Genomic DNA, 18,365 nt, shown 5'->3' with positions numbered 1-18,365 from the left:
TTTTACAGAGCATGCCTCTTCCTGTTGACTGCAGCCTACCATACCCAGGAAGCAGAGCCTTTCCCTCTACTACATTTTGCTGCTAAGCTGCGTGTTTCACACACGATCAGAGTAAATCCAAGAAAAGTTCCTTTGGAATAGTTACTATTTTTTCACCTTCAGTCACAAAAATCATTGCACTTTAGCTATATCCAATTTCTTAAGTATTGGCACAACTTAACTTATTCTTTCAATTGTTAGAGATTTATTGGCACTGCCCTAGATGCTGAGGTGACAAGAATCAATAAGCCAACTCTGCAGCTGGTGGTAGTGGTAGTCCTGGAAGACTTCAGAGGAAGTGCCACTTAAGTTAGGGACAAATAGGTATTATACTGTGAGGGTTAGGGTGTGAGGAGGTCATTTCTGAGCATTGTGGACTAGGTATCATGGTGACACACAACATTGCTGTCAACAAGAATAGAGCACATATCATTGTCCCATATCTGGACATAAGCCTCACTCCCTCAATTCTGAATTAATAAGGTTGACTCAGAAAAGAAGATAGTGTGTTTCTCAGGGAAACTGTCAGTGCCAGCCATTGGTCCTATGTGCCTTCTTTGGGCAAAGGCGCTTTGTTGGGATGTGACAATGCTACTGCTGGGAAGCCATTGGTGAGCTGCATGGCCAATGGAATAATCGTTATTTGTGGGAAGTCAGTAGCTCTGTCCCTTGCACATCTAGGCCACTGCACACTTTGGAACCATGTGACTTTTTATTATAACTGAGTGCAGGGCCCTTAGACTGTGATACCTTACCAAAATGTACTTTAAGGGTTGGGAGGGTGGTGACTTGTTTTTCCTTCTTAAGTTATATCATCTTGAGAGACACTGTGATGCAAGAGTGCAGTTTACGTCCTGCTACCCCCAGTCCGTCCTTATACTCATGGCAATACTCGTGGCTAACCAATCCTGACACTCTTTTTGGCCATGCCTGGATATAGCATTGAAGTTCTTGACCACTTTAGGCCACTACCAATAAAATGGAGCTGCAAATGCCAATCACAGTGTGCTCACTTAGTAGTTTCATAAATGAACAAATTACTCAACCTCTCAGTCTTTCTTCACCTCGAATGATAATATTGCAAGACAATATTATGTAAATATTTAATTAGCATAGAGCCTCCAATATATAGGTGCTGAATATAAGTTATTAATATTTTTCGTCATTACTATTTTGTTGTCATTACTATTTGTTGTCATTACTATTGCTGCTTTACTTGGTCTATCCTTCATTGCTGACAATCACTTTACCTCTCTCATCTCTTTGTGTCAGACAGGAGAGGTAAAAGCTAATCAACCCTACTTAAAAGCCTAGGAAACTGATACACAGAGAATTTGATTTCACTGAAGATTACTCATGTCATTAAGTGTTTTATTGTTAAGTGTTTCATTTCATGAGCTAATTTTTCACAAAATAAGTGACAGCTACCAAAAGTTCATAATAGGATGTGAAATGAGTATTTTCCATAGAACATCTTGAAGGAGAGACTGTAAAAAAAAGATCTGGTTCATATGAAATTTATCTGTCAGTCAGATGATAAAGATTATTCTAATTCTAGAGGCTCAAAGAAGTTGAGTCTGGGCCATTGTATTTAATGAGGGCAGATGACGATTCCATCACATGCATTTTCTCAGTTGTAAGGTCACACCAGCATCCTTTTTTTTTTTTTTTTTTTTGAAAAAATGTGTCATTTTTCTTGTCGAAGCCTAGTTTTGATGGTAGCAGTTAATGGAATAGGAGGAGCTCAGTAAAGGGAGCAGTGGCTGTCTCTGCCCACCTTTGACTACATTAGGCGCCACGCAGCAAGATGGTCTGGAGTAAAGCAAGGCCCTGAGTAACCGAGCTGCTTCTTCTCAAATTAATGTTCTGGATTTCTAGTCTAGATGAAGGATGTTTTTTCATCATTAGCTATTTGCCATGCCATGTATGTACTCAAGGAGGTGCCAACAATGCGCATTGAACTGTTGTGATATTCTGGGGGTCGGGGAGGGAAAATTCTAGTTTGTACTATATACATTTCTGCACTGTTTGACTGTTGCAAAGAAAGTATGTATTAGATTGCCAGTTCAAAAAATATGTATTTTAAATAGTTGACTAGCTACAGTTGATTGATATAATAAGCAATCACAACGAAGCCTGCATGCACGGCTTTACCACACCGGCACTGGGATGGGTGGAAGAGACGAGACGGAGCCATTTACTGAATCAACACTTGTATCATCAATATCCACCAAGTGTCAGATATCATAGAACTCATTGGGCAGGGAGAGAATCTCTACAGTTGATTGCAGAAGACAATAAACATGTAAATAAGCAAATGTAAATGTATAATATAAATAAATTCAAATTATGACACATATGATTCATGGTGGTGACAGATTACTGGGAGAACATTTATGTGTTTGAGACTAGGAATCTCCTTTCAACACACCATGTACTTACACAGATGTTAAGACATCTAGAGTGAAGGTCTGGTAAACAGTCTATAGCCATGCCACCCTGAACAAGCCCGATCCTGTCTTATCTTGGAAGCTAAGCAGGGTCAAGCCTGGTTAGTACTTGGATGGGAGACCACCTAGGAAGACAAGGTGCTGTAGGCATAAAAAATAAAAAATAAGGGGTTGTAAACTGATGAGGTCCTTGCAATCTGTGAGGTCAGGTGGTAGTCAATCCTCCCGCCCCCTTTTACAGGTATAACTATTGAAAGCCTGTGAGAGACATGACTACTTTTCTTTCAAACCAGGCTTTTACCATGAGGTCTGACCATTTATCAACTTGAGAAAAGGTTGAATGACTGACTGTATTCTAGCTTTCCAATTTTATAGCCATCTGGAAGTCAAGGCAGAATATCTCAGTAATGACTATAAGATTTCTAGAATTCTGCCCTGGGAGTAGAGTGTCTTAGGTATAAACCATCAATGATACTTTCAATTATTTTAATATGAACACCGATGGCTGATAAAACTGCTTTTACATTGTTCCTTTATTGGCCCTCAGTTTAAATGCAAGGTATTTTGGAATCAAAACCAAGTCTTCTGAAGAATCTTTCATCTGAAGTACCAACCACTCTGAGTCCCCAACCCTGCTAACTCAATAACCCAAGGTGCTATTAGTTACTTCCAGGACTGGACAATAAAATTGTTTTATTACACTTATATCCTATAAACAGAAAAAGAAAAATAAAAGTCGTGAGATTTTGTTGGTTAAGATATGGCAACACTTGATCCAACTGTAGCAACTCTTAATAAACATAGGAGAGGTCATTGATTTTTCTGATAACAAAACTTGAACTGCCATTTGTCTTAGACTTTGACAGTTTCCACAGTAGGAAGAATGCGCCACGATCCCAGAACAGGTTAAACAAATTAAACGACCAGAAAAAACCCACACTAATGCCTCTAGGCTAGGATTACAGTGTTAAAGACGTCAGTATCAAGTCTTTACAAAGTGTGACTCAACTTCTAAAACCTTTTCACACCTGATCATAGGCATCTTTAATAGAAAATGTCTACTTTAATTTGGCCTAGTACCTGGTCTTTGCTGAAAACACGTTTTTTAATAATAATAATATGACGAATAATCAAAGTGTGGATTTTTCTGTCCTATAAATCAGCATTTAAATGGGGAAATACATTGTAGTAATTTGGTAATTTACTTCCTCTATTCTTCCACTAGCAATTCAGAGTGTTCGATTTCACTTTCCCTGACAGACAAACAGAAGGCAGGTGTGTACTGTGACTGCTCTCTCTACTCACCACCAATCACCTTGGTAAGTTAGAAAACTTCTCTAAAATAGATGTTCTTATTGAATGTTTGGTAAAATGGGTTGGCTTCGATTCACTTTCTAATGCATCAGTTTATTCTCTTAACTTGTGTGGTCACCCTGACTCTCAGACCGCACAATGCCAGCTTCAGTTTGGGCCGACAAGTACTTGACTCCATGCAAGTATTATGCTAGATGCTGGCGTTGTTGTTTCACGTTAAAAGAACTTTATGAAGCTTTGATATTACGAAATTTGATTCTCACACCTTCATGGCACACTGTTATCCTGGTCATATAAATAAAAAAGAGGCATGGAGAGAGAGGGTAGGGGACTGGCTCTTGGACACAGAGTTACTAAGAATCTTCTGATTATAGCTTTAGTGCTTTGCCTTTCACCCAGTGCTGAGCTCGAACCGTCATCAGGATTTCATTTAGAATAGTGGTTTTCAACCTGACTAGATATTACAACCACCAAGAAGCATTAAAATAATTCCAATGCCTAGGACCGATCTCATAGCATTTGACTCAGAACCTCACGTGTGTAAGAAATCTATGGGTCCTCGTTCTGTGTTAGGGACACCCTAGAGACTTCACCCTCCAAGATGCTTTCCTGCTGCCCTCCCTCCCCCCCCCCCCCGACTCCATGAATCTTTGGATGAAGTTGCTCAGGTAATTGAAGAATGTTGCCTGTCTATGCATCACTGCTGCCCTAGATGAGAACCCTTGTCCCTGAATTTTAAGTCAGAGTTCTGCTAAATCTTACAAAATTAATTTCTTCTAGTGGGTGTGCTTTCTTCCTTTGCCTTATCTTCTTTATTCAACCACCGATGAGATGCTACCTAATGCATTCCTGGGCCACTAGAGACCTGTCCTTGACTAAGGCATTATTGGCTTTCGACTACCTATGGAAAGAACAATGTGCTGGTTTCTGAACTTCTACAATGAGAAGAAAGACATAAAGTACTAGCATTAGTAACCCCAATTAAATGTTGCAGAAAATCAAAATAGGGGAGTAGTAGGAACTGAAAAGCACCTGAAAATAAATATGGGCAGTAGTAAAGATTAATGTTGAAGCCAAAAAACTAGCCAGGATTATAAAAGTGGCTAGTCATCTTGTCTCTACAGAAAACTTTGTTCCTTTGAGAAAACTTTTAATATCTTTTGAAATATTACCAAATTATTAGGACAGCGACAATTTCAGGGCCAAGATTAATAGCATTGCCCTATTAATTCCACTGTACAGTCTTAACTAGGTTTCACAGCTGCAGGAAGGAAAAACTCCTCGCCCCCCTTACCCCCCGCCAAGGACTGATTAATGAAAATTTCATTGGGAGACTACTTGAATCATGATATATAACATTATCTGTATACATAGCCTCTCCCCAACACAATCCAACTAAACAACCAAAAAAAAAACAAGCAAAAAACAAAACAAAATAAAATAAAAACAGAAAAAATAAAAAGGGAATGAGAGAGGGAAGAAGAAAGGGGAAAAAGTCATTATGAATCTCAGTTTTCCACATCCTTCTACTTGGGACTAGCAATGTCCTTTAGGATTCCAGTCCTAAACTTCTTTGAGCTCATATTACATGAAAAGGAGGACACATAGTCATAAATTTCTGTTCTTTATATGCCCAATTCCTTCCTTTAGACTTATCAACCTAAAAATCCATTAGATAAACTTTTACAACATTTTAAAGAAGCACGTTGGCATTTTTTTCTGAAATTTTCATAGCTGTTCACAGTAAGTGAATTACTATAATCATAAGATATACCAAAGAAAATAAAGTTGAACAATATTCATTTCACAAATATTAAGTATAAATGTCTACTAGGTGATAGGTCTGGGGCCATATATCATTCCTATTAAAAAGAGTTTATTTTTTAAAGAGATCACTCAAACACCACCACTCAAAAGAGACGGTAGAATGTCGGGAGCCATTTTGAGAAGCCATTATGAGGCACTGAAGAAGTCACGTAGCTAAAAGCCATGGTATGGCTGATGAGTTTAAAACAATGGTCACCTTGGTAAGCCTCATAAAGTCACCTTTATGAGGTGACTTTATGAGGCTTACCAAGGTGATGGAATGTTATATTACCATGGAAACAAGAACGTGTAGGATCTTATGTAATTGACAAGCATTGTTTTAGATATGTATGGTGTGCTTTGCTATGGTAACGTGGTGATTGATTATGGTATTCAAAAATCACATAAAAAGACTATGCTAAATAAACTCGGGGCTGCAGCTCTGACTGTATGCCCTCCCGGAAAGAACTTTTCTGTCTTCTCTTTTTGCCCTTAGGCTTCACCCCCCTCTTTCAGGTGCTGTTCAATCTCAGCCGGCTGGCTCCGGCAGTAGAAAAAAAAAAGATATTCCTTCCTAAATCATATTTTTTGTTAATAATGTTTTTTAAAGATAGAGATGAGACAGACCTCCAGGGACATTTCTTGGGGATTTCCCAAAGAATTACAGAGCCTGAAACACCTGGTGAGCTCTCTGGCAGGTGAACTTTATGATGTGGTAAGGGGAGAGTCAGTCTCCCTATTACTCAGGTCCTTTGCATCTGAAGTACAGTAGTTCTCAAAGGAGATCAATTCACCACTGCCACCACCATCACCATGAAATCAGAGGAAAGGACAGACTGATAGCCATCTTGACTGAAGTCCTTCAATGATAGCTATTGACTTGCCAGAGAGTGCCTGACTCCGTAGCTGACCAAAGATCTCAGAACACTGAGTCTGCAGGCAGTAAAGTGGCAGCTGTAAAAATCTTTTGTAGTGTTATTCCTAGAAACCATTGGGAATTTATCGTCCAGGTGAAACTCAATATTAAGCTCTTCAACTGCAAAGTGTTCACAGATGGTGCTTGGACGGGTCACACTTCAAATGTGTCGCACTGGCAGTGGATGGCAGTGACTATGTCAGAGTTCATCTGCTCCTCAAAAAAAAAAAAATGTCCCAACAAAAACCCCTAGGCAACACTTGCAATCTCTGAACTTGTAGCCAATTCAGATTCCCTTATCTTAAAATCACCAAGATGCCAGCTTGGCTATTCTGACATTTGTGAATATCCAGATGGTCTGCTCTAGGGCCCTCATTTCAAGAACTTCCTTTTGCTTAAAGGAAACCTGAGAATTTTCACTCTCCTGCACCTCAATGCCCAAATCAAAGCTTCTCGTAGTCCTGTACAATGAGGCGACAGGAACTCATTGTCCCGCTTTAATCACAAAATGATTCTGAAAACAAAAACCATAGCATTGATAAGCACATTTTTAATACATTTATGTATACCGGGTCTAATTAAAGAAAAAAAATTCACTCCTTTTAAAATTCTTCATTAGATCTTGGCTTGCTTCCTGTTTTTTTTGTTTTTTGTTTTTTTTTTTGAATAGAGAATTCAAACAGGACAACTTTCTTATCTACTAGCAGCAAAAAGTGGAGATGACCAAAATGACCGCCTTTAATTACTCTGTGTGTGTGTGTGTGTATAAAATTTCATCTATCTTGACACAATTAAACAAGGCAAGCACATTCCTCAGTAAGACTATTTCAGTAGAAAGGACTTAATAAGATGTTAATCTTTAATAAAATATATGCTATACATTGAAATAATACATGTGAAACTATTTCCAGTAACTAAGGTATCCTCCAGAAGTTTAAGGTATTATCACAGAGGCAGTCTGGTGTTAGGAAAAGAAAATTTGGCAGCTAGATTCTTAATCCTTCACTTAGCAAGTGCTTTTAGGCATGTCTCATAACTCATCTCACTCACTTTGTAAAATGGAGACAGCATTGACTAATATTCTGCCTACATTAAAGGTTGTCATGAGGATCACATAAAATGATGAATGTCAAAATTATTCACTTGACAACATTATTGATACCACTACAATCTCTCTTTTACCAACAAATCTTTTCCTGCCTACATCACTTTCATTTATAATACAAATTTCTGTCTAAGCAAACGTACTCATAGTAACTGCAGTCTGTGAATTTTAAGGGCTAAGAACATGCTTAAACTCTCCTACCTGTTTTGCTTCTCTTTCTTCCTCACAAACAAAATTTTAAGATCAATTGGTTTGATTTTAATGCCAACATTCTGGTAACTTTCAAGAAGACATCTATATGTATACATTTGTCTCAGTAAGAAATCGTATCTGACTACTAAAGATTAACAGTTGAAAACAACAATGTCAACCACAAAAATACAGAAAAGCATTAAAGCCCATTCAATCACTTCGTTGCGACCAAAAGTTCATGGAAATATTTCCATCACTTATATTTCCATACCACACGTGCTACCAAGTTTACAGGAGCTGAGAGTTAATAGACTTTGTGCTTGCTCTGGCCTGGCATTCTGTCAATCCTATCCTAGGAGTACAGTATTCTTCTTTACACAGAAGAATATATATGTATTGTTTAATCCTCAAGGCAGAAAAGGCATGATATCTTAAAGGTCTTTGGGACATATAGCTGGAAGTGAATTACCTTGGGCTCTATGCACTTATGAATAATAAGAACTCAATGGGTATTTTTGTTCTGACAGTTACGACTATGAGTAGAATTGGATAATAAAAACAAAGTTTCAAAAAGTCTGGAGACTTTGCTTTCTCTTCATGCCCAGGCTACTCAACTTTCCAAAGTGACCTCATCATGCACAGCTCAACCCTCCAGGGCTCTGTAAATTTCTTCGGGGGAGAAGGTCTTCTCGCTTCATTATCGAATGAGTGTGTTGAGTACTCCCTCCACCCTCAGCCCCTGACTTCCCAGCCATCCTATCAAAGAGGATGGGGCTCTTGAGGTTTTAGGGCTTTTTTTCTCTTGTAGAGGAGAATGCAGTTTCCATCTGATGATTGAGAGGAGAAATGAAAAGATATAGTCTAGAACACAAGTGGAAGGTAGTTGGTTTGTGGTTGGCCTTTCTGAGCTCACTTTCTAGCCTCCTCCCTTGTCCTTGTCCCTTTTCTTTGCCATTATCCACAGCCCTCAAAACTTTCGGTTTCTAAACACAGAGTCTTCTGTTTCTCCCTCTCTTCAGAAAATTTCCATAATTTCTCAATTAGACATCAGAAGACAAACACAATTAAAGGAAGAATGACTAAAACTCATTTACTCTTCCTGGAGTGGTAGGCAAATTTTCAACTGATAGAAACTGTAGATAGTCCTGGCCTCTAAAGAATTCCCGACGGAGGAGGGCCGGGAGTTTTAAATCATTCACTCATTCATTCATTCAACCAATTATTTCCTGGGTGTTTTATATGTGCCAGGAGCTATTTTGGGTGGAGAGGCCTAAAATTTTAGGGCCTGGAGAACTTTGGGTGAGACATTAGGTAATGGGGATATAGATAGGTCTTGTATTTCTTGTAGCTTGGTTTTAAGCAGGGAGAGATGCTATGTTAAGAAATTAATAATATATGAGACGATGATAAGGAGGATAGGAAGTGCTGGGTGCGGATGAGGCTTGCTGTTTTATACATGTCATATCAGAAACGTGATGACATCTGAGCAAAGACCTGAAGGAAGCGATGATGTTGAATCCTGTGATTGTTCCCCCTCCCATTACCCTGGCCTCCACTGGATCCCTAGGTCAAGTTGTGCTCTATTCCACTGTTTTTTGGAGCTCAAACTGCAACTGACTCACTAAGTCCCTTATGTCATCAAAAGCTTTATGTTCATGATTTCTGTCTCCAGTGGGCTAGAGTAGAATCAGAGAAGTAGACTCAAGCCCAAATCTTATATTGTCGCATCTTTATTACTTTGGGAACAAATTTACCCAAACCAAGAGAGTGCCAGAAGGGCCTTAGATGTCTCCTTGTCCAAACTCTCATATTCTGAGCAATCACGTCAGTAACAACAAATAAGTAGATTTCCCAGTTAACAACTTCTAAAATACTGGAACCAAAGACAAATCAAAAAGTCCAAACATAGGTGACATGTGACTTTGGTAAAAATGTTCAAACGACCTCTTGAAATAAATCAAAGTTTCGAACAATAAAGAGATAACAGAACGAAACCCAGCTAGATCAAAATTATTTCAGACATGGTGGTGCTGCGTGAAAGTACTGTGGCGCAGAGGTAGTGATACAGAATAAGTGGAGCCGAAAACTCAGCACCCCTTTCACACGGTCAGAGCCAGCAGCGACACCGGACAGAGCTGAAGAAACTGCCTGATGACGGCTCAGCGCCTGCAACTGTAAATTGAATCCACCTATAAGCCGAGATGAAGAATTAGTGATGACCGCTGAAGAAAGGAGAGCTGAACGTTAGTACAAATGTCGGAGACAAGAATGGTATGAATCACGAGAATGTGAAGATGACATCAGAATGCTTCTCTGTAATTTATTGTACATGACTATGTGTGATCAGCTGTATAAAGGTTTCATTATAGAATATAATGAATTCAACCACTATCCACTCGCCTCTTCAGTAGCTCCACAGAAATCTCAAATTAAGAAACCCTTTGGGTATTGTTATATGTGAATTTTAGAACTAGCAAGCCTTACTTAAGAGTTGAGACAAGTATCTGGTACCCAGCAAAATCAGAGAGCACAGAAATCCCTTTAGACATTTCTGATTTCATCAGGTTGTTTCTATCTGGGTTTACTCATTTAAAAAAATGTATTCTAGCTATGGCTACCATCTTATCCTTCAAAGTATGGATGTTCCTGCAACCTGCTGACAAATGCACAACTGCAGCAGGAAAAAAAGATGTTTTCTGAGACTTGATCCATCCAAACAGTTGGTTTATTTGAAAAGAAGAAACTATTAAGCCACCCACCAGAACTGCTACAGTTAAGAAAAACTGACAATACCAAGTGTTGGTGATGATGGGGAGCAACGGGAATTTTCACATGTTGATAGTAGGAGTGTAATTTGGTACAAACCCCTCAGAAAACTGTTCGGCAGAATCTAGTAAAGCTAAACCCTCTGACTGAGCCCTTCCTCTCTCTCCTAAGACACCCACATAATGCGCCTTAAAAAACAGGTTTAAAAATGTTCACCTTGGCATTATTCATATCTCCAAAGAAGAAACAACCCAAAGCTCTACCTAGAATAGAATGAAATAAACTATATAAACAAAGTATTATACAGTAATGAGGACAAAGGAACCAACACTACATGCAAAAACATGGCCAAATATAATGCTGAATGAATGAATCCAGACACACAACAGTATATACTGTATGGTTCTGTTCATATGAAGTTTAAATACAGGCAAAATTAATCCTCATCAGAGTAAGAGCAGTAGTGACCTTGGGGAAAATAATAATTGGGAAGAGACACAGAGGGAAGCTTCTGAAGTGTTGGTGATGTTCTATAGCTTGATCTGGGTGGGGATTACATGAGTGAGTTCACTTTGTTAAAAATCACTGAGCTCTAAACTTAGGATTTGTGGATTTTTCTGTATATATAATATACTGCAAATAAAAAAGTTTACAAAAAAATTCTATGTCTACTATAGGTGCTAAGTTCTTTTTGGGCAGAAGTTTTTTTTTTTTTTTCTTTAAGTTCAAGGGATTAAAAAAAGGGGAAAAGACAAGGAACCTATTGTTATGGAGCCAATATTCTAGTGTGCATGGGGGGGAAACAAATACAATAAAAAAAAATGGCTCGAAAATCAAACTGGGTGAGGTGATAATGGCTAGAGATGTGGAACAGGAAGATCTGCTGAGGTCAGAGAAGGCTTCTCATGTGACAGGTGAGCTGATGAGAAAAAGCTAGTCCAGCCAAGACCTGGGGAAGAGCATACCAGTAGAGCGATAGACAACTGCACAGCAGGACTGAGCTGGGCATGAGTGAGGACCGAGGCAGGGAGGTTGGCAGTGACCAGGGCTGGAGTCAAGTGATGGCCAGTGGGCAAGAACTAGATCTTCTAGGACCTGTGAGAATTTCATATGCTATAGTGGTAGTAATATTATTAATTAATAATAAATCATTGTAAAATTTTATTCTAATTGCGGTGTATAGGCGTTGGTGAATTTTAAGCAGGAAAGTGACATCCGATTTATGTTTTTAATAATTCAGGCTGCTGTATGGAGAATGGACTATAATGTAATAAAATATGGTATAATAATGAGTACTAATAGTTAATAATATACAATTATGGTTAATGTATAATTATTAATTATATTAAACAATGATAATAATTTATCATTCTATGGTATAAGAAATCCACTAGGGAAGCTACCTATAAGGATATTCTATCCTTCATTTCCAAATGAGAGATGAGAGTGGCTGATACATGGTAACAGTAGACATGAACAGAAAGAGGTAGACAGAGCTTGTGTGTGTTTGGGCAGTGGAGCTGATTAGACATCCTGAAACACTATGTGGTGGTGCCAAATAGCAATAAAGGAGACTAAGATTTTTGGCCCGATTAAAGGCTGGATAATGATACTAGGTAGTGAGATCAATAGGTTAATGATTACTATATTTGCAGGCTAATTAATCAATTAATTGTCATAGTGGGGGAGTGGGTAGAGAGGAAATCCAGAGTTCTGTTTTGATATGATAGATATGTGATATCTATCAGACATCCAAGTGAAGATAAAGTAGCTTTTGGATAAAGGGATATTTGGAGTTTAGGACTGAGATAATATTTGGAAACTTCAATTTGGAGGTCATCTGATATTCAAACGTGGCCTAAGGAGATGAGATAGTTCAGGCCGAGAATGTAAATAGAGGAAAGAAGGGAACACCTAACTGAGCCCTAAGACGCTTCAACTTTTCGAGTTCAGATCAGAGGAGGTAGAAGTGGACATTGTTGCAGGAGTCGTGAGGACACTATTACAAGGTCTGTAAGGGAGGTAAGCAGAGTGCTCATGGCGGGTATTTGAGAACCTTTAACAAAGGACTTATGGAGCTGACCTGAATAGAAGATAAAATCAAAGATTACTCCATGTATTAGGCCTTGTGAATAGAAGGTAAACAGGCTGGGGATTTTAATGAGTTTTATATAAAAAATAGTCATTAAATAAAACCATATATATTTTGGAAAATTCAAGAAGTAGGAAAAATCGATCATGATCTTATCAACATATTACGACTACAAAAATTTTTATTATCTCCCAGTCTTTCTCATTTTCTATTCACGGATGAGCTTAGAGTACCTAAGGAGTACAGCCTTTGTAGGTACATTGCTTATTTTTCATTAGCAGTTCATCCATGTTCCTGAATAGTCTTCATGAACCCCCTTGTTCATATCTGCATAATATTTCACCAAATCCTTTCACTCCCCTCTTTTTACATTTCTCTCTAGATTGCTTTTGATTTCATTTAAGTGTAAACAGTATTGCCATAAACATAATTATACACGAATGTCTTTCCTTCTTTGAGGTTCTTTCCTTGGAATAGGTCCCACGCCATGGAATTACTGAGCTAAAGAACTGGCTAAGAACATAAAATTGTTTCAAATCTTGTTGAGTTTGAACAAAACTGATCAGTACATCCAAGAAAGAAAAGGCACACTGATATGGAAGAGAGACTCAAGAGATTTGGCGAATTTTATGTGCATGTGAGTGGAGGGACGTGGGGTGGGAGAAGCCAGAATCATGGAGACATTTCCCCCACAGAAAGTCATAGAAGAGGCATCAGACATTGTTTGGGGGATTGCTGTCCTCTCCCACTCTGTGGACATGGATCGAAGCCAACCAGGAAGTCGAGTGACCAGGAAGCTGATTGACCAGGAAGTCTACTGAAATATGATGCCCTCGAGTGAAAGGTTACCAGAACACTGATATTATCTCAAGTGCAAACACCCAGTTAACCATCCATGTGCTGGAGAAAATGGCTGTAGAAAGGTTAGAGGCACAATAAGAAATGCATGAGTAAGAATCGAGTATGCCGCAGTTGGCCAGAGCAGCTCACCATGCACTTGACCTATTGAACACCTCTCGAAAGTCTTCAGTTGTTCATTAGTAGGGATTGTTGGTGTAGAGAGTATCCCTGGACTTAGGGGTGGAGAGAGAGTGGTGTCTAAGGGGCATATAACCCTCTGACATTACAGAAATTTTATTACTATAAACCATGGAGGTTAGTAAGAATGCTGATTTACAGACTCTACCACTGGAGGCTCTAATTTAATTGGGGGAAGACTCAGGAATAAAATTTTTAATTGAGATTCCAAATGTTTTGGTGCACATGGTCCACAGTTTGAGAAACTCGGCAAAGTTTTTCCTCTCTCTGGCTTATGAGATCATATTTCCCTCTTATGTAAGCTACTCATAAAGTCTTCCTGGAGTTAGGACCTTTCATTTTGACCTTTCCAGTTATGTAAGCAGCATGGTTTTGAGCAAAGAATACGGGTAAATCCAATTCTGTTACCTATAAACTGTGCGCCCATAGGTAAATGTATTAATTACTCTAAACATCAGTTTCTTCATCTGCAAAATAGGGGCATAGTTGTATTTTATATGGATTTGGATCATGGCAATTCAAAATATTGATATGTAAGTATTAATAAGGATGTACTTACTATGTAAAATATGAGTCCCTACATCTAAAATATACTCAAGAATCACATAACTTCAAAGCTGATGGACCAACTGATTTAACTTTTCTAATACTACCCGCCACATGATGGTGCCACATTAGTTGGGGGAAGAAATACACATATCACTAGTCATGCTCTGAATCACTCTGTTTAGCTGCCTCACAAATCTAAAGGTGATTCTGATGACTACTGGGCTGTTACTTTAACAATCACTGTTGCTAAACTGTAACCATGCCAATCAAGTATTTATTAAGTGTGAGTGCTAGTGGTAAAACAGAGAAAAGTGTCAGAAACCAACTTTCAAAAGAAGGAGCAAAAGTTATATATGATAAAAAGTGACTATTAGATATGTATTTATTCCTTGTGTTTAAAATTATTCTTATCGAAAAACTGATTTGGAATTATGAATGTTCTTAAATATTTAAGTATTTTACATACTCAAGGAACTCATCTATCTCAAAAAAGTGTGACCTCCCTGTAATAGTACTTTCTTCACAGGTGTGTTACAAGAATAATATACAGGATATTAGCTTTGGAAATTTAGAGCGAAACCTAAAATTTCGTCTCTGTTTTCAATAGAGTGGACCTATTCATGTTAAATCAAGAGTAATTTTTTAAAAAATTTGGAAAATGCAGTTTTCAGGACAATAAACATTTCCCATTCAGTCTTGAGCTACTTCCTGTTCCCCTCCCCCCTGCAAAGGCTTTCACGAATTACTGAAAGGCCCCAAGAATTAAAATCCTTAGCTCTCGGATTACTACGACAGCCTAAGAGTGGATATCAAGTCTGATTTTCTCCCTCTTTTATTTTCTGTGGTTTTGACCAGATGATTCTCGACTTTGCCTTCTATTGGTTAAAGCAAATGGATGACTTCTAAGAAAACTCCTCCCATAGAAATATTTTTTATAAAATTCAGTAACTTTTTTTGCACCTTGGCTCACATTTCTTTCCTACTACAAGACCAGGGTTATCTCAACAGCCTGAAAACTTTGCAGTCTTACAGGGTAATTACCTCATTTTGGACTTGATCCAAGACAGCAAACAATAAAAGGCTTCCGGAAGGTCTGCAAGCCCAGCTATCTCTGACACTCTTCCTCATTCTGCAAAAATACTTGAGCGAGTCTCTTAATGTGCACTCCTCATTAATGTCACAGCAGAGAAATCTACCCTTACCTTGTCTGTACAGTTACTTAAACTATATCAAGAAGTAATCATTTAAAACTTATGGTGAAATGAAAGAGTTAATTTTTAAAAATGAGAGTATATACATCGAAGGATTTGTGAAAGTTAGATAATACAACATATAAATTTAATACAGAGCCAGGCACCTAATAAATGCCAAATAAATGACATCTATTATTAGTGTTAGTGTTAAAAGGGCCAAGTCCAAAATTCTCTCAAAAAATTTTTTTTAATTCTACGTAACATTGCTTAAATCTTGTGTGTTGAAGGGTATGTGTGTGCGTGCGCGTGCACACACCTGTGTGTGTGTGGGGGGGTTGAGGATGTATAGGGAGCAGGGTGACTTTCCTTGTGAGCTTCTTCTGAGTAACAAGATTTATCATTTATCTATATGGGAACTTTCTGTATAGTAGGAATAGAAGTAGAAGTGTTCATATTCTGTCAACCATACCTCTTAAAAAGATGCAATTTGTACCCATCACCAATAGCATAAGAATACCACTCATTACTTATAAGATACATTATCCATCCAGTTATCATTTATATCCATCATTTATTGATTTGAATCACGTTTTGTGCTAGAGCAGGGGATGCTGGAGAAAAAGAGTGACACAGCTCCTCCCTCCCAGGGCCACGGGGTGTGTGTGTGTGTGTGTGTGTGTGTGTGTGTGTGTGTGTGTCCTTTTTGAAAGGCCGAAGAAAATTTCACTTTTGTTCTTTAGAAGTCAGATTCAATTCCCTTTGTAATCTTAGCTTGTGTGGGTACATGTGAAGGAAGAATTACAGAATGTATTATAAGGGGATGGCAGAAAGGAGATTAATAGGTCAGGCAAAGCAGGAAGGAATCAGACAAGGTAGGCAAACGTGCGTTTGCCTTTACTTTTAACGACTTCAAACCTTAACCTATTTCTACTCTATGAATTTAATGATAAGTCCTTGAGGAGCACAGAAAAGTTCACATACAGTGTGGAGGTGTCAGTCAGCAGGTCACAGACACTCGAGTGTGATTCCTTCACTGGTAGGTGTGATGAAAGATGAGTTTGGTCACAGCAAAAAATGAGCAAGTTGGCAAGTAACAGTTCGAGAAGTTAAGATAAAATCTCCTGTGCTGGGCTTGTCTGTTCAAGATGGAAAATTTTCTAGAGTTTTAATTTTGCTATTTTTAAAGGCAGATATTAGATTTTCTTTCCGGCTGTTCTCTCTCCTGAGCTCTGGGCCCTTGCCCTGGATCTTTTTGAAAATTTTTTTTTCTTTTTGCACTGTTAGTGTAAATTCCAATTTAAACCTAAACCTTTCGAAGAACCCAAATCCCTGCCTCCTGCATAAGAGAACTCTGAGTAGCTAATGATTAATACATTTCTTCAAATCATAGACAGTTCTACCGAACCATATTAGAGATTTGTGCTCTAGCTCTGGCTTAACACAAATACCTAGAATCAATGCCTAATCTCTCCTGGCTACTTTAAGCCCCCTGCACATCCACTTCAAAGCTGATGATGCTCATTCACTTCTCCAAACAAAAAAAAATTCAAAAAGCCACCTCTCTGTCCATGACTGTATCATTAGTAATGAAGCAAAAGGAATAATAATAATAAAAGATTGTTATGTGCTTAGGAAAAGGCAGTGTGTAAGCAAGAAAGTATTATTCCTCAAATCAATCACTTTAATTATATAGATTTAATTCTAAATCCCAGAGCTCCGAAAACTATTAAGAAATACAGTGGATAACAATGAATACAATGTGGATGACCTTCAGCAATCATGGCAATTTAGTTAATAGGTGATTATAAGAACAGATTGAACAGCCACCACTGACTTTTACCCTTGTGAATTTTTTTAAACAATAGGAAATGAGCTCCAAGGAGAGCTAGCTACCAATCAAAACTACCTACTGGAAGCACCGATTAAAAGAACTGCTGGTTACAAGGGAGAACACGGGCCTCCTATTCCATATGGAAAATCAAGTGGGATCTAGGCAACCTATCAATTCAAAACAGATGAGCGGTTACTATTTGGAATTCTTGGTTGAAACACAGAGAATAAAAATCGACAGCTTTCATCAAGGAACTGTAATACTTTCAAGAATGAGGTAAGAAGAAGCTTGCAATCCTTGTTTCATGTGAGAGAGGCATCGTATTTAGGAGGAATATTTTCGTTTTTCTAATGGCGGTGGGTTACACTAGGGTGAGTGACTAACACTTCTTTACTAAACCCTGATTTCCTGTCTTTTGTAGTCTTCCACTCACATCCCTGTGTTGAGGACACATGGGTTATGCAGGAAAGGAGGTTTCATCTCTCAATGTGTCAGTTACTCTCTGCTTGCTAACGGGCCTCTCCAGAATAAACTTCTAGTACTTTTCCATGTTATTCATTTTTATGTTTTCTTCAGCCAATCTACAATTGTGGTTCACTTCAATTTAATAATGTCAGTATCATCTGATGCATTCCAGATTATGCAGTTAAGCAATTTCATAAAAAGTTATGTCTGTAGATTTTTTTAAAGAATTTAATTTGTCATTCAAAATCTTCTGGTGCTTGTTTTGTTATATATTTTTTTAACCCTGCTAAACACAAAGGATCATTTAAGGATTTGTGAGGGAACACAAGAAGTTTATAAGCACAGTAATCCTTAAATCGGTTTTACTCAAAATAATCCTTAACAACTGCTTCAGGGGTTATTATACTTACATCCTGAATTACTGTTTAATCTCTTCGAGAATGCTCATGTTATTTCTCACACAAATTTTAGAAAAGCTATAGTATGTCAGCTATTTAAATACTAATTCATTTTGGTAAAATGATTTAAAATGTCTTACATGTTTCGAGTTGTTATAGCACCTGTAATACAAACATATTACTGAAGTCATATTTTTGTCCAAAGTGAAAT

The 18,365-nt window shown here is 38.0% G+C and overlaps 1 protein-coding gene and 1 pseudogene across 3 annotated transcripts in view; one reads left to right on the top strand and one right to left on the bottom strand.

Annotated features, from left to right (window-relative positions):
- The window catches only part of ELOVL6 (ELOVL fatty acid elongase 6), a 101,165-nt gene that overhangs the window by 14,331 nt on the left and 68,469 nt on the right, over positions 1 to 18,365 (bottom strand). The gene's annotated exons all lie outside the window — the stretch shown is intronic.
- Positions 2,521 to 2,639, top strand: LOC118609249 (annotated as a pseudogene).

Source organism: Rousettus aegyptiacus, unplaced genomic scaffold (genome assembly GCF_014176215.1).
Source record: "Rousettus aegyptiacus isolate mRouAeg1 unplaced genomic scaffold, mRouAeg1.p scaffold_m13_p_10, whole genome shotgun sequence".
In the NCBI taxonomy this organism is placed as follows: Eukaryota; Metazoa; Chordata; class Mammalia; order Chiroptera; family Pteropodidae; genus Rousettus; species Rousettus aegyptiacus.
The sequence above is the reverse complement of the archived record's forward strand: the minus strand, read 5'-3'. Positions and strand labels throughout refer to the sequence as shown.